We start from the raw sequence: 15,224 nt of genomic DNA, 5'->3' as shown, positions 1-15,224 counted from the left end.
GAAACGATCCCGTGGGGCCGACCAACAGCAGCAATAAAGATGTGGTCACTAAAAGATCTTATAGAAACTTCCAGCTTTAACTTTGGTGGAATATCAGGAACCAGTAACACATTAACCCATTTGTCTTTATTTGCACTCATTTGTACTCATTACTCATGATCTGCCATGCGCCGTGTGACAGAGTCATATGCCATGTGGCTTTGTTTCCTAAACACTCATGACCACCTTATCTTGAGAGTATGTGTAAAAGGTTAATACAGCTATTAGTAACTTGGAGACCTCTTTACTCTTCTACTTCTTTCCTCTGTTATATATATAACATTTACTTAAGGGGATATTGCATTGGTGGAATATTCCATTTGGTCAATTAACTAAATGCCTAACTCAGGCATATTGTTTCCAATTTAATGTGTTTTCTTCCATGTCTGAAATTAATTCTATTTAGTGAAAGAAAAAAGATTGCACTAGTGAAGATAATAAAGCTACTACAGTATTTACAAGAATGGAATTTGGGATCACTTGAATAGCAAAATAATTACCATAAGTTAGAATGTTTCCATGAGCAGATTAGGAAACTAAAGTAAATCGATATGCCTAAGATTCTTCAGAAAGGCGGGCGAGCGCCGGGATTCTGACTCGAAAGCTTATAGTCTTTATGGGACATAGCAGATTTACCCTCTCTGTGCCTCAGTTTGTTTCCACTATCAAAAAATAGGCATAAAACTGTATTTACTTCATAGATTTGTGTGCTATTTAAATGGGATAATATATAAAGTTCTTAGCACAAGGTCTGTTGCACAATACATTTCATTTTTAATTGTTGTTGTTGTTGTTGTTGCCATCGACGGGCTCTGACGGCTAGTGACACGGTGCACAACAGAACAAAGCGTCGCACGGTCCTGCACCAACCTCACAATCGTTGCTATGCCTGAGCCATGGTGCAAGAGCCCATCGTGTCGAGGGCCTTCCTCTTTCCCGGTGCGCTATCACTTTACCAACTGTGATGTCCTTCTCCAGGGATTGGTCTCTCCTGATGACATGTCCAAACTCTGTAAGATGAAGTCATGTCATCCTTGCCTCCAAGGAGCACTCTGCCTTACTTCTTCCAAGACAGAATGGTTTGTCCTTTTAGCAGTCCATGGTACTTCCAATATTCCTCTCCAGCACCACAGTTCAAATGCATCCATTCTTCTACGGTCTTCCGTATTCCGAGTCCAGTGTTCACAAGCCTATGGTGCAGTGGAGAATACCATGGTGCGCCACGGCCCTCAAGCTGACCTCCTGGCTCTTCAATACTTTAAAGAGGCCTGTGATGCAGCGCTACCGAATGTAGTACGGCTTTTGATCTCTTGACTGCTGCTTTCACATGTCAATCTTTTCTCCACTTATCATGATGTTTCCTATTGGTCCAGTTGTGAGGATTTTGTTCTTTACATTGAGGCATAATCCTTCCTGAAGGCTACAATCCTTGATCTTCATCAGCAAGTACTTCAAGTCCTTCTTATGTTTCCAGTTGCACATATACCGAAAGTTAGACCTAACATTTCTCTAATAACTGATGCTAAAGCAAAAGGAAGGAGAATCAGTTTGAGGTCAAATATTCACATTAAAATTTACAGATAGGTCTATTACCTGAAAGTATTCATAATGCTTCTTACAGGTACATCTAATGTTATTGCTACCCTCAGAATTATGTGCATCCTGAATAGACATTCACGTGCTTTGTGGAAATGGCATGAACCAAATGTTCTCAAGCTACTTCCAGTTGTAGAGCTCGGTGACATTTCAATGGCTTTAGCTCATCATCTTATTGTCGAACTTCATTAAAAAAAGAAATCAACTTTTTATATTCAAAGTGGATGAGTTCTAATTTCCCCCTCCCAACGGATATTTAATACTAGCTTTACTTTAATGAATACTTAATCTTTAAATTATCAAGATTTTAATGCCACTGCCAGGCAAACATTGGGGAACATCAACTCTTCCCCGTGTATTCGAAATAACAATGGCAGCCCTAGAAAGGTGAATACGTTAAGATAAAGTTGTTAAATACAAGGTGTCACCTAATATTTAACAAGTTCCCAAATTAGATGGGGACGAGTTCAACAACAGTGTTCCTGTTCCCTCTGTCTTTTAGTCAATGTAAGTAACACGTGTTAGGGGAGTACAAGAATGAAGTCTAATCCTTACTTTTCGTTAATAACTTTAGTCATTCATAACTAGGTCTTGAGGACTTCGATATGCTAGACGTTCTTCAAGTCACTGAAAACACACCAATGAGGGAAGCAGACAAAATCCCTTGCTCTCATGGAACTAGCATTGCAATATGCGGAGCTCTACCAGGGGTTCAATAAATGAGGCAGCATAGAAGCTAGAGAAGATTCTGGAAAGGTGACAGCATAAACAGCATCATTCTGACCCACCTCCACAACTAAAAAATAAAAATCGCAACCAAAGAAATTCTGAATCGCGTTGAGACTCAGCATCAGGGAGAAGAATGCATCAGGAAACTGTTCATGGACAAGAGTCATTCATCAAAACTAAACGGAATACAGTGGAAAAATCACTTCTCCCACGATCTCTTCCTCTCGCCTCACTCAGTCACAAAGGCTTTTGGCTGCTGTGAACAGGCTATGTGGGCACAAACAAGGAGCCTGCTTCCACAATCACCACAGCCCCTGCCTGACAGAGCCAGAGCCAAAGCTTCTGCTCTAAACCAGCAAGGTAGACTGCCTCAGGGCTGCGTTTGGAGTGCGACAACAGCTTCCTCACGCAGGCACTCTCCCCTGCGAACTGGCTGTGAATTGCTGTAGAAAACGGTTACAGTCGTGTCTGCTTCCACAGCCATTGCTCCTCTGCCTCCCTGGGTACTCAGTTGCGCTGGCTTCTGAAACCAAAAGACAAACTTCCCTAGAGGTCAATTAGAGTCCATCTGCCCCATTTCCAGCAGTTGACACTAAAGGCCACTTACTCACTGAAGGTGTTGTGTGCTCAGAAGCTGGAATCTTGAGGGGCAGCTATGTCCACAGCCAACATCCTATGGATGGTGGTAGATGGGGGGAGGGTTCTGAAAACAACAAAGCAGAACCCCGAGGGATCCATTGGGAGGGTGACAACCCCTGTCCTAACTGATAACCGTTGGCTGATGAAGTAAGATGAAATCCTACTTAAGATTTTCTATAGTAGCTTCAGGAGGTGAGTCACCTAGGGGTAGAAGGTTTCCCTGACCACCCTAGGGCCATTGGGGTGTGGAAGCCAACAACATGGATCTCTTGGAAGTCCTTCTAGGGACTGTCACCCGCCTTCTTTTTGAAATGAAGGCAAATCTGCCCATGTTTTCCTTTCTTGCCAGAACAGATATAAACAATGCCTACTGAGTAGGGATTAGAGGCCTTGGGCAAAATCAAATGACAGCATCCACCCATGAAGGGGGCTGATTGGGTGTGGATCTTATGACTGAAAAACATGGCGCCAGAAAGAGAGAGGAGAATGGAGTAATGATGAGCGAGAGAGGACTGAACTCCCTGGTAGGCTGATGGCTTGCTGCTCTTCAGGGGTCTTCAAGTCAGTTTGACACAGTGACCCTATGCACAACCAAATGAAACACCTCCATGTCCTGTGCCATCCCCACATTATTGCCATATTTGAGCCCACTGCTGCAGACCCTGTGTCAACTCTTTGCCCTGACAGGCTTGCTCTTTTTTGCTGCCCTTTTATTTAACCAAGCATGATGTCTGTGTTCAGCGACTGGTCTCTCCTGATAGCATGTGCAAAGGTGAGACAATTCTCGCCATCCTGGCTTCTCAGGAGCATTCTAGTTGTACTTTTCCCAAGACAGATTTGTCCCCTCTCCTGGCAGTCCACGATCCTTTCCATATTCTTCTCCAACACCATATTTCACATGCATCACTTCTCCTGTATGCTTCCTTTTTGATTGTCCACTATTTACATGCATATGAGGAAATTTCAAGCACTGGATCTGTGTATTTTGGGATACAAAAGTACTAGATCTTTGAATAAGTCTTATGCAGCAGATTTACCCAGTGAAATACACTGTTTGCTTTCTTAACTGTTGCTTTCAGGAGCGTGGATTATGACTCTAAGTAAAATGAACTATTTGATAACTTCGATCTTTTCTCACTCATTTTATCATGATTTTCTCTACAGGCCAACTTGTGAGCACTTTCTTATTCTTTGCACCAGATAATGACCATACCGATGGCTTAAGTCATTGATTTTCATCAGCAGGTGATTCAAGTCCTTACTTTCAGCAAGTGAGATAGTTAAAGTTTATTGTGCCAACCTGGCCGATAAACACATGTGGGGTTAATTAAAGGGCGGATAAATGGCTCAGTGAGGCTCACCTTTCTAGTTGTCACTTTGCTTTGTGATGGTCGGACCAGGGTGCAGCTGCCTTAGCTAGTTCCCTGCTTCAGCTGGCAAGGCTCACTTCCTGCAAGACATCCCCAAGAAGAAGCCGCATGGACCTACCCTGATGCAGCCCTGGGTGCTGGAGCAGCCATGTGGAGACCCCTGCCAGTGCTGAGATGCTTACACATTCACTGACTTGGCTTTCCTCCTGCAGTTGGCATCATAGTGTGTGTTTTGTGAGATGGTGTAGGACTTTGTGGATTGGTGTCAGACATATGGGCTAATGTTGGACTTGTGGGCTTGGGCAGCACTGGGTTGGGATGTTTGCTTGATGTGCACTTACCCTTTATATAAAACTATCTCTTATACATATGAGTTTCTGTGGATTTGTTTCTCTAATGTACCCAGACTAACACAGCAAGCAAGGTTGTGTCATCTGCATATTGCTGATTATTAATGAGCTTTTCTCCAATCCTGATGCTATGTTTTCTTCATATAGTCCAGCTTCTCCCATGATTTGCTCAGAATATAGATCGAATAAATTGAAAGAATACAATTCTGACCCTCATATTTCTTGATTTTAAATGATACAGCATGTCCTTGTTTTGTTCAAAGGACCGTGCTGAGTTCTGCATGAGCACAAAGTGTTGTGCTACACATAGATGAATACCTTTGAGTAGTCAATAAAATTGAAGTAAACATCTCTCTGCTTTCAGCCAAGATCCATCTGATGCCAGTAATGACATGTTCTGTGCCATGTCCTTTTCTGAATCCAGTTGGAATGTCTGGCAGCTCCCTGTTGATGCACTGCTGCAACCGTTGTTGAATGATCTTCAGCAAAATTTCACTTGCATGCGATATTAATCATGTTTGATAAATGGGTCACCTTTCTTTGGAATGGGCACACATGATCTCGTCTGGTTGATTAGCAGGTAGCTGTCTTCCAAATTTCTTGGCAAAGATAAGTATTTCTAGTGTTTATTAACTTGTTGACATTCCATCAATTCCAGAAAACTTGCTTTTGCTAATTCCTTCAGAGAAGCTTGGACATCTTCCTTCAATGATAACCAAAGAGAGAGGACTCAACCCCTTGGTGGATAGACTGATTTGTACACACGGGTAGTAACTCGTCTGAGTGGCAGTGCCACCTAGTGGACAGATTAAAGTTTGTTCGCTAGCATGTTCAAGAGAGGTCAAAAGTTGAAAACCCTATGCATGTACAAATGTGCTTTACTCAATTGATGTATGTATGGCTTGTGATGAGTTGTATGAACCCCTAATAAAATGATTTTTAAGAAGTTGAAAACCGTGATCTGAAACTTGAAATACTAATTAAAACAGCATAGGAGAAGGAGCTAAAAGAGAGAAGAGAAAATGGTAGGCTAAAACTGGAGATTCTACCGGCCTGCGAGTTTTTGCTTATTTGTTTATTGTTGTTATTGTTGCATAAAGTGACATGGGAAAAAAAAACAAATACTGTAGAAAATTGAGAAAATGAATACCTTCAAAAATCCCAGTGTCGTAACCCACAAAATACAAAACAAAAGAGAGAAATGATGGCCTGTTCAAGTGAATGTGACAAAAGGAATCAAAGTAAGCCTAGAAATTCCCAAATAATTGGAGGAGAGGGTGGAAGTAGAAGAATATCATGCAACAGCACTTAACATAATTAAAGAACTAAGGAAAAGCTTAAGCCAAGAGATAAAAGAAATAAGAAAAATAATACAAGAACAAAATGAAGGTCTAAAAAGAGATATTGCGAGGGAAAGGGATAGTAACTGAAATGGAAAATATAATAGAAGGACTTACCAACAGATTTCATCAGGCAGAAGAATGAAGCACCAATCAGAGGATAAGATAGTTAAGATTACAGACATTGCAGAGCAAAAAATACAAACAACCAAGATGCTGAGTGCAAGAATGATGAAGCAAGAAAATACCTAATATACACACACATCAAGGGAATTCTCTAGGGATTTGAGAGAGAGAAAGGGACAGAGTGAATATTTGGTGACAGAAAATTTCCCCCATTTAATAAAGAATGTGAATCTACAAAGCAAAGAGTTCTAATCAGGACAAACGAGATCTACATCTGGACACACCGCAGCTAGGCTCTGAAAAGTAATGATAAAGAGAGTCATGAAAGTAATGAGAGAGAAGCAAGCAATCACACACAAAGGGTCCCAGTAAGATGCAGTGTGGATTTCTCCTCAAAAACACTGGAGGCCAGGAAGCGATGGAATGTTTTAGTTTAAGTGCTGAAAGGATCAACAACAAAAAATTTCAACCACGATCACTACACCCTTAAAGAATGAGGGTGAAATTTAAACATTCACAGACAAGTCAAAGGTGAGAGTTAATGTCCACCAGACCAGCACTACAAAAGTACTAGTGAGAGATTTGAGGGAAAGGGTGGGGAGAGACAGTAGAAAATATTCAAATTTTTACATAAAAATAAAGATCTCTGAAAAAGGAAAATACCTGGACACAAGTTATTGGTGCTTGGTCATTCTAAATGCCCTTCATGGTTTTAAATTAAAAATATTATTAAATCAAGGATAAAATTACTTTACAAGGTACATAAAACATAAAGACATAATTAGTGATCAGAACAAAAAGGGGGGATAGGAATTTCTTATATGTTATTGAAGTTAAGTTGGGTCTCCTGCATAGAAGGCAAGATTTCTACTACTGAATCACCACTTCTAGGTAAACTCATTATCTGAGTAGGTCTCCAGCCCCCCAAAGATCCTAAAATTTTACAGTTTCAATCTGATTTCAAGAGGGCTGATCCTTCTACCATTTGGGCATTTTGAAATGACTGGCAATATTTTTTGTTGCCATGTCTTTGGTTTGGTTGGTTGCTCCCAATAGATCGTGTTAGAAGCCAGGAACACTGCTAAGATCGTACCGTGTGCAGGGCAGCTCCCTCCGCACAGAATTATCCAACTCAAAATGTCAATGTGGTTGAGGATGAGAAGACTTAGTTTAAAAGAAGGAGAAGAGACAAGTATACTTTTAAACAGTGCAAAGGAAAACAATAAATACATTTTTAAAAGCACAACACCCTTTCTTGATGAACGCTCAAAAGAAGATTGGAATAGAATAAAAAATCCTTTGTATGAGTCAGAGCACATAGGAAGAATCACCAGTCCACATTATACTTAAGGTAGAATGACTGAGAGTTTTCCCCTTGAAATTGAGGACAAAACAAGGTCCAATGCATTAAACACTTCATTTAATATTGTATTAGAAGTCATAGCCAGAGCAATAAGACAAGAAAAAGAAATAATGGTATCCAGATTAGAAAAGTAGTAATGTTATCTCTATTTGCAGATGATATAAACCTATGTAGGTTACTGGAATGAGTAAGATATGCCATTAAAAATACTATCATAAAAAGAAACCCCACGTTGGTGTTCATCACTTCATAACCCTTCAGACAATATCTAGCTGCATATTGGGTTGCGATTCTGTACGTTTTGTTTGTTTGCTTTAAAGGGAAAGCACCTCTCCTTTTGTTCATTATTCCCTCTGAATGTGCTCAAACTCAGGCTCTCACGGCACTGAACCATGGATAGGACACAGGCACAGGAGGACATGGCTGTGGGCACAGGCTCAAGGGTGTTGTCAGGGGCATGGCAAAGGCAGGGCCTGTGGGACCTGGTCTGCTTCTGCTACCCAGAAGGGCAAAACAGCGGACAGGGCTCGTCAAACGCACTCTGTTCTCACTGCACGCCCACTGTGGCCCTCTCCGCTATGGACGTCCATTCCTTTGGCATCCACTAGCTTTAGCAGCAGTGGCAACAGCAGGGACAAGGACAATCAGAAACAGCTTCCCATAGGTTTGAGATGGTGTTTGTATGTATCAAAATGGCATAGCATTCTATTTCACAGAACATACCATGGGTGTTAAGGACACACATCTGGATATAAAAAATCAGAATAATGACAGCACACAAAAATTAATCGAGAGTCAGTAGATGAAAGTAGCAAAGTTGCAGAGCACAAAGCCACCTGGATTTCTATGCATCAGCAATGGGAACCCTGAAAGGGAAATTAGGCAATTTGACTTACAATGGCCTCTAAAAGTATGAAAAATTGTTTTCACTGCCTTTGAGTAGATTCCAACCCATCGCAACCCTGTAGGACAGACTAGAATTGTCCCTTAGGCTGTAAATCTTTACAGGATTGCAAAGCCTTATCTTTCTATGAGGATTGAGGATTGGTTGTTGGCTTTGAATTGCTGATCTTGCAGTTAATAGCCCAATGTATAATCTATTATGCCAGCAGGGCTAAAACACCTACAAATCAATATAAACACAGACATGAAGGGCTTGCATAATGAAAACTGTCAAACACTGTTCAAAGAGATTAAAGAAGCCTTAAGGAAATGAAAAGAGGTTCCATGTTCATGGACTGGAAGATGATATTGTTAAGACGTCAAGGCTGTGCAAAGGGAACCACACATTCAAAGCAATCCCAATCAAAATCCCAACAGCATTCTTTTCACAAATAGAAAAAAACCATCCATAACTTAGTATAGATTGATTCTGAAGAGCTGAACCAATACTGACTGAGAAAAGCAAACCAGAATGACTCACACTTCCTGATTTTAAAACATACTACAACCGCACCACAATAAAAGCAATAACAAAGGATGGTGCAAGATATGAAACTAATAATCTATAACTTTATCAAGGGTTCGTGATGGAGAGAGGGTGGGGGAAGGAGGAGGAAAAATGGGGATCTGATATCAGGGGCTCAAATGGGAAGAGAATGCTTTGAAAATGATGATGGCGGCCTATGTGCAAATGTGCTTGACACACTGGATGAATGTATGGAGTGTGATAAGAGATGTAAGAACCCCCAATGAAAGTATTTAATAATAATAAAAAGTAATAACAAATAATTTAAACATTTTAAAGACAGGTATTGTTATAACAATAGACCCATGGAGCAAAGGAATAGAATTGAGAGTCCAGAAATACAGCCACACATCTATGGCCAACTGATTTTTGACAAGGGTGCTGCCAGAAGCGTTGGTGGAAGTGTCTGACCTCACAAGAGGGAAGAAGCAGAACCCGCATCAGCCCTGGAAACTTTCTGATAAAGTCAGACATGCCTCCACCTTTTTCCTTCTTTATCAATTGTGACATTAACCACTCCTTCTGAAGCACTCTTCTACTAGGCTCAAACACTCTTTTCATCTGCCACACAGAATTCGCAGATCACACTCCTGATTACGGAGCTGATTGGGGAAGTTAGCAAGTTACACTTCTGGATCAGAAATGTCACAGGTACAGTTCCTTGGTCGACAGCACCTCTTCTCAGTTGTGCCAGCAAGCACCTATCTCTCTGGTCCTCAACCCCTTGCCACATGCCCCCTTGGCCTCTGCCCGATTTGGACAAACATTATAAATTTGATTAGTGCTGTTGATAAATGCTCAAGAGTTAACCTGCTTCAAAAGTGAGCCTCTATCTGAAGGGACCTCAGCTTTACTGGCTGCACATGTGGGCCAGGAACCTCACCATTATCCTGAGCTCCAGCTTTTGGCTTGACTGCAGGGTCACCTTGGTCACTCTCTCTGCTCCTCTGGGAACACAGCTCTGCCTCGTAGATCAGAGAAGTGTAACACAGAGATGTTGGGGCCTAAAGGGTGGATTCCCCTTCGTTTCCTTTTTGTGGTAGTGAGATCCCTATGTCTGCTTCTGAGACAGCTCATTTTATATTTTAGAATAGAAAAACTGACCTATTGCTCTCATGAAAGCCACACCCCCCTCATCGGCGCTCAGTCACTTGATGGGCGTTACAGAGATTATGGAAAGGCGTCTCTTCAATAAGCAGCGCTGGAAAAGTTGGATTTCCACATGTAGAAACATGAAACAGGACTCATGCCTCACACCATGCACAAAACCAAATTCAAAATGGATTGAAGGCATAAATCTGCACACTAAAACTATAACATTGTTGGAAGAAAAAGCAAAGACAATGCTATCAGGTCCAATTTCTAACCATGGGTTATATAAAACAATAAAAGCACAATCAACAGAAGATAAACTGGGATCACATACAAATAAAAAATTTGGTCATCAAAAGACTTGGGCAGAAAAGAAAGGAAATACAAGCTACCAACTGGAACACGATCTTCAGAAACCGTATCTCTGATAAGAATCCAGAAACTATAAAACAATAAAACTTCAATAACTTAGCAACAAAAAGTCAAGTAAGCCAATCATAAAATAAGGCGTAGATTTGAATAGATACTTCAGCAACAAAGACACTCAAATTACTACCAACTCTATGAGAAGATGCTCAGCCCCATTAACCATCAGAGAGCTGCAAATCTAACCCCAGTGAGATACCATGTTATCCCTATTACCCAAATAAAAAACTCACTGCCGTTGAGTTCATGTGGACTCATAGCAACCTTACAAAAGAGGGTAGAACTACCCCTGGGAGTTGCTGAACCTGTACCTCTTTCTCAAAATAGAAAGCGCCATCTCTCTCCAGTGGAGCAGCTGGTGGTTTTGAACTGCTGACCTTGCGCTTAGCAGCCCAGTGTGTAACCACTCTTCGCATTAGGATGGCTAAAATTAAATAATAATGATAAAAGCCAAGAAAACAATAAATGTTGGCAAGCATGGGGGGAAATTGAGACCTTTATCCATTCCTTGTGAGAATGCAAGGTGGTGCCACCTTTGGTGAAAGAGTGCGGTTCGTCCTCAGCAAAAGTCCAACTACAGACTGGCTATGTCGCTCTTGTTAGATGCAGTGCCCTCGGCTCCGATAGAGCTGGCAGCGTACGCCAGTGGACAACAGCATGAAACCCTGGCTCAGTCCGACCTCATCCTCCCAGTTGTTGTTATGTCTGAGCCTATTGGTGCAGCCATGTGTCAATCAGTTCATGGAAGGTCTTCCTCTTAATCCAGGACCTTCTCTTTCAGCAAGCGTGACGACCTTTTCCAGGTACTGGTCTCAGATAACGTCTCAAAATGCCGTTTTGGCATCCTCAAGTGACTCAAATCATGTTCCTTGACTTTGGAAAGCAAAAAGTAGTGTGATGGCACGAATCAGGCAGGAGGGAGGGTGAAGTAAAGTTTCTCAGTGACCTCCTCAGAGGCCTTCCTTTCCGACCCTTGAGGAATGAGAGGCCACATTGTTGTCGCGTGGAGGTAAAAATCCTCAACACAACCTTCCTGGTCTTTCTCTCACCAATGGCATTTTTCAATTCTCTTGTTGCAGTTTTCTTCATAACTCTTTTCCAATAAGCACCCATGGTCATCCTGTGTCTTGCACGAAAAATCTATGAAGATGACCCGCTGGAAGGGAACAGACGCTGGAGGTTACCAAGGAGCGGAGGGGACGGAAGGAAGGGACGATGGCTGAAGCTGGTGCATTAACGCGGGTGAAGGGAGAAGAGAGATCAGAGCAGACGGTGGGTGGTAAGCACCAACTGGTCATCCTGGGTCTTGCAGGAAAAATCCAAATTGTTTCAAACAAAATGGATTATATGAAAAGTAAACACTCACCTAATTCTCTCTCTCTCTGTCTCTCTCTCTCTCTCTCTCACACACACACACACACACACACACACACACACACACACACACAGCTCTGTTAAATTGAACTAATCCAGCAGATGCCCTTCGACAACACCTCTCTGACCCTTAATTTGAAAACAACCTGATGAGACTAAGGCCAGGTATTATCTGAGAGAATGTATCTGCAGTCATTAACTGACTTCAAAGCTAAGTTTAAACATGTTTTGTGTGGATACACCTGTGTCTGCATGAACTGGAACATTTTTACTTAGCTTCATATGTGTTGTAAATCCTAACCTCTATGGCTGTAGCACTGTTGGGTAAAATGCTAAGCACAAGATCCACAGTTCAAATTTACCAGCAACTCCACCGGAGACAGAGTTACAGCCTTGGAAATCCCATATGGGGTCCCTGTGAGTTAGGTATGGCTGTGGTTACAATCTCATTTGGGAATGAGTTGTCTTTTTTATGTTAATGAGGCAAGGCTAGTGTAGGATGTGCTTTAAGTCAATCTCTTTTGAGATAATACAAAGAGATCAAGGAAGTAAACTGACACAGAAAAGGGAGAGAGAGATGCCAACTCCTTCGAAGATTGTCCAGGAGCAGAAGCTCAAAGAGATGCCAAGTCCTTCAAAGATTGTCCAGGAGCTCAAGAACACCAAGAAAGAAAGCTTTCCCCTACGCCCAGCACCCTGAGTTCAGGTTGAAAGCTCTTACACTGTGGGGCCAGCACTCCCCTGCCAGTTGGCTGGACCGTGGTGGTACATGTGTTGCTGTGGTCTGGAAGCTATGCCATGGATATTTCCAGTGTAAGCATGGTCCTTCATGGTGAACATGTTTCAGCAGAGCTTTGAGTCTAGAAACGGACCGCGAAGGAGGAATGCATTGTGCAGTTGTCCGCCTCGGAGGGATTCGCTACTGAAAACCTTATAAACAGCAGCGGAACGTTGTCAGATACAGTTGCTGGGAGACCAGCCCAGGAGGGCTTTGCATTGTGGGGCCACAAGGGGCTCCAAGAGAAGAACCGTGGTGAGGGTGACACAGGACCAAACAGTGTGTTGTTTCATTGTACACAGGATCACTGTGAGGGAAAACTGACTCAAAGTCACCCAAGGCCAGAAGCAACAACAACAACAACAACACCCCAACCTGTGGGGAAATCAGTGCTGTTTGTTGCAGCCACCACGTGTGGCATTTCTGTCATAGCAGCAGCACTCCATCACAAGTGGGAAACCACTGGAAAGTTTTGAGCTCAGGGATGGTCTCCTTTTATTTAGCAGATTCCTCTGGCTACGGAGTGGAAAGTTGTGAAGGAAGACAAGAAAGGAGACAATGGGTTACGTAGTTCAGTAATCTACAAAGCGGAGGACGGTATTTACGATCAGGATGGTAGAGAGAAGGTGTCGAGAAGTGAGGGATGAAGATGTGAATATATTTTGCAAGTAAAGTCATCAGACGCCAGGTCTTCTTCGGTCCTCTCACTGTGTCATGGTCACAACGCTCACCCCTCGAAACCACACCGGGAAATGAAAATGATTATGGAAACGAACATGTCAGGACTCGTGGTCTTAAACTCAATAGGATTATTGCAAAGCCTCCCGATGGCTTACATCACTTATCCAAAAGTTCAAACTGATTAGTCTGCCATACTGGACGTTTTAAACCTGGATTGATTTTCTCTGGTTTCTCCAAGTGGTTAACATCTGACTCTAGTCCTTCACTTACTCGCGCATTTAAAAAATCCTCCTGGGGTCCTTACTGAAGCGTACATCCTGGAACGGAGCCAGCAGCTGCTGCACAGCCACCTCACCTCGACGATCACATGCATGCTTGCTCACCCGGCCCTGGGTGCTCCTTTGGTACTCGATATAGACCTCTCTTGCCACATGTACCACCCGGAATTGCATGTATCTGGTGACATGTCTGGTTCTTTTTTTAAAACCACAGTGTAAGCAATCTGAGTACAAGATTAAATCTCATTTAACTTTGCATTTCCAGAAACCAGCAAACGGACTCACCCTTGAAGGTGAGTTCATGATCAATTTTACGCAGAAGAACCTGGTTTGGGACCATTTCCTGATATTTCCTTTGCCAGGTAAGTAATTTAAGAGAAAAAGATACAAATATTATTTTATTAGTACTGCTAATCAGGTAAACTCTGGTGACTCAATTGTATAAAATCTGTGCCAGGAGGTGAAACTTATGAGTGATTTAGGGAGAAGTATGAATAAATAAGTAGAGACTTTCCATTTGTAGCTTGTGTATTCAATTTCCAAGACAAGATGCTGGAAGTAAGTTAAGACTTACCCCCTGAGTGTGGAGTGAGACCCAAAGCCCATCTGTAGGCAACTGGACACCCACTTACAGAAGGGGTGTGGGGAGGAGATGAGCCAGTCAGGGTGCAGTATAGCACCAATGAAACATACAACCTTCCTCTAGTTCTTGAATGCTTCCTCCCCCCACTATCATGATCCCAATTCTACCTTACAAATCCGGCTAGGCCAGAGGATGTGCACTGGTACAGATAGGAACCGGAAACACAGGGAATCCAGGACAAATAAATCCCTCAGGACCAATAATGCGAGTAGTGATACCAGGAGGGTAAGGGGAAGGTGGGGGAGAAATGGGGAACCGATCACAAGGATCTACATATAACCTCCTCCCTGGAGGATGGACAACAGAAAAGTGGGTGGAGGGAGACCTCGGTCATGTCTTACACTGTCTGACATCTTCCTTCTCCCACTTTTCTGATGTCTATCCCCCAGGAAGGCGGGTATATGTAGATCCTTGTGATCGGTTCCCCCTTTCTACCCCACTCTCCCTCCACCCTCTCGGTATCACCACTCTCACGACTGGTCCTGAAGGAGGGAATACCAAAAATAGACTTTGGGGCCATGGCGTGGCTCTCCATCAGACTCAGCGGAAAACTTCTAAAGGTCAACAAACAGACCTTGAACTATTTACAGACTTTTCTCTTTTTTTGTGTCATTGTTTTTGTTGTTGTTGTTGTTTTGTTTTGTTGCTTTGTTTTTCTCTGTCTTGTTTTTGTGCATATTATTATCTCTGCAGGTCTATCTAGATAAGATAGGCTGGATAAACCATCCAGAGGAGAAAACAATGGGACCGATGGTTTCAGGGGGACATGGTAAGGGGGAAGGTGGGGTAAAGGAAGTGGTGTTAACAAACCCAGAGACAAGGGAACAACAAGTGATCCAAAATCAGTGGCAAGGAGGGTGTAGGAGGCCTGGTAGGGCTTGATCAAGGGCAATGTAACCGAGAGGAATTACTGAAACCCAAATGAAGGCTGA

Source organism: Echinops telfairi, unplaced genomic scaffold (assembly GCF_000313985.2).
Source record: "Echinops telfairi isolate 266 unplaced genomic scaffold, ASM31398v2 ScPeMD7_4;HRSCAF=17, whole genome shotgun sequence".
Taxonomy (NCBI): Eukaryota; Metazoa; Chordata; class Mammalia; order Afrosoricida; family Tenrecidae; genus Echinops; species Echinops telfairi.
The sequence above is the reverse complement of the archived record's forward strand: the minus strand, read 5'-3'. Positions refer to the sequence as shown.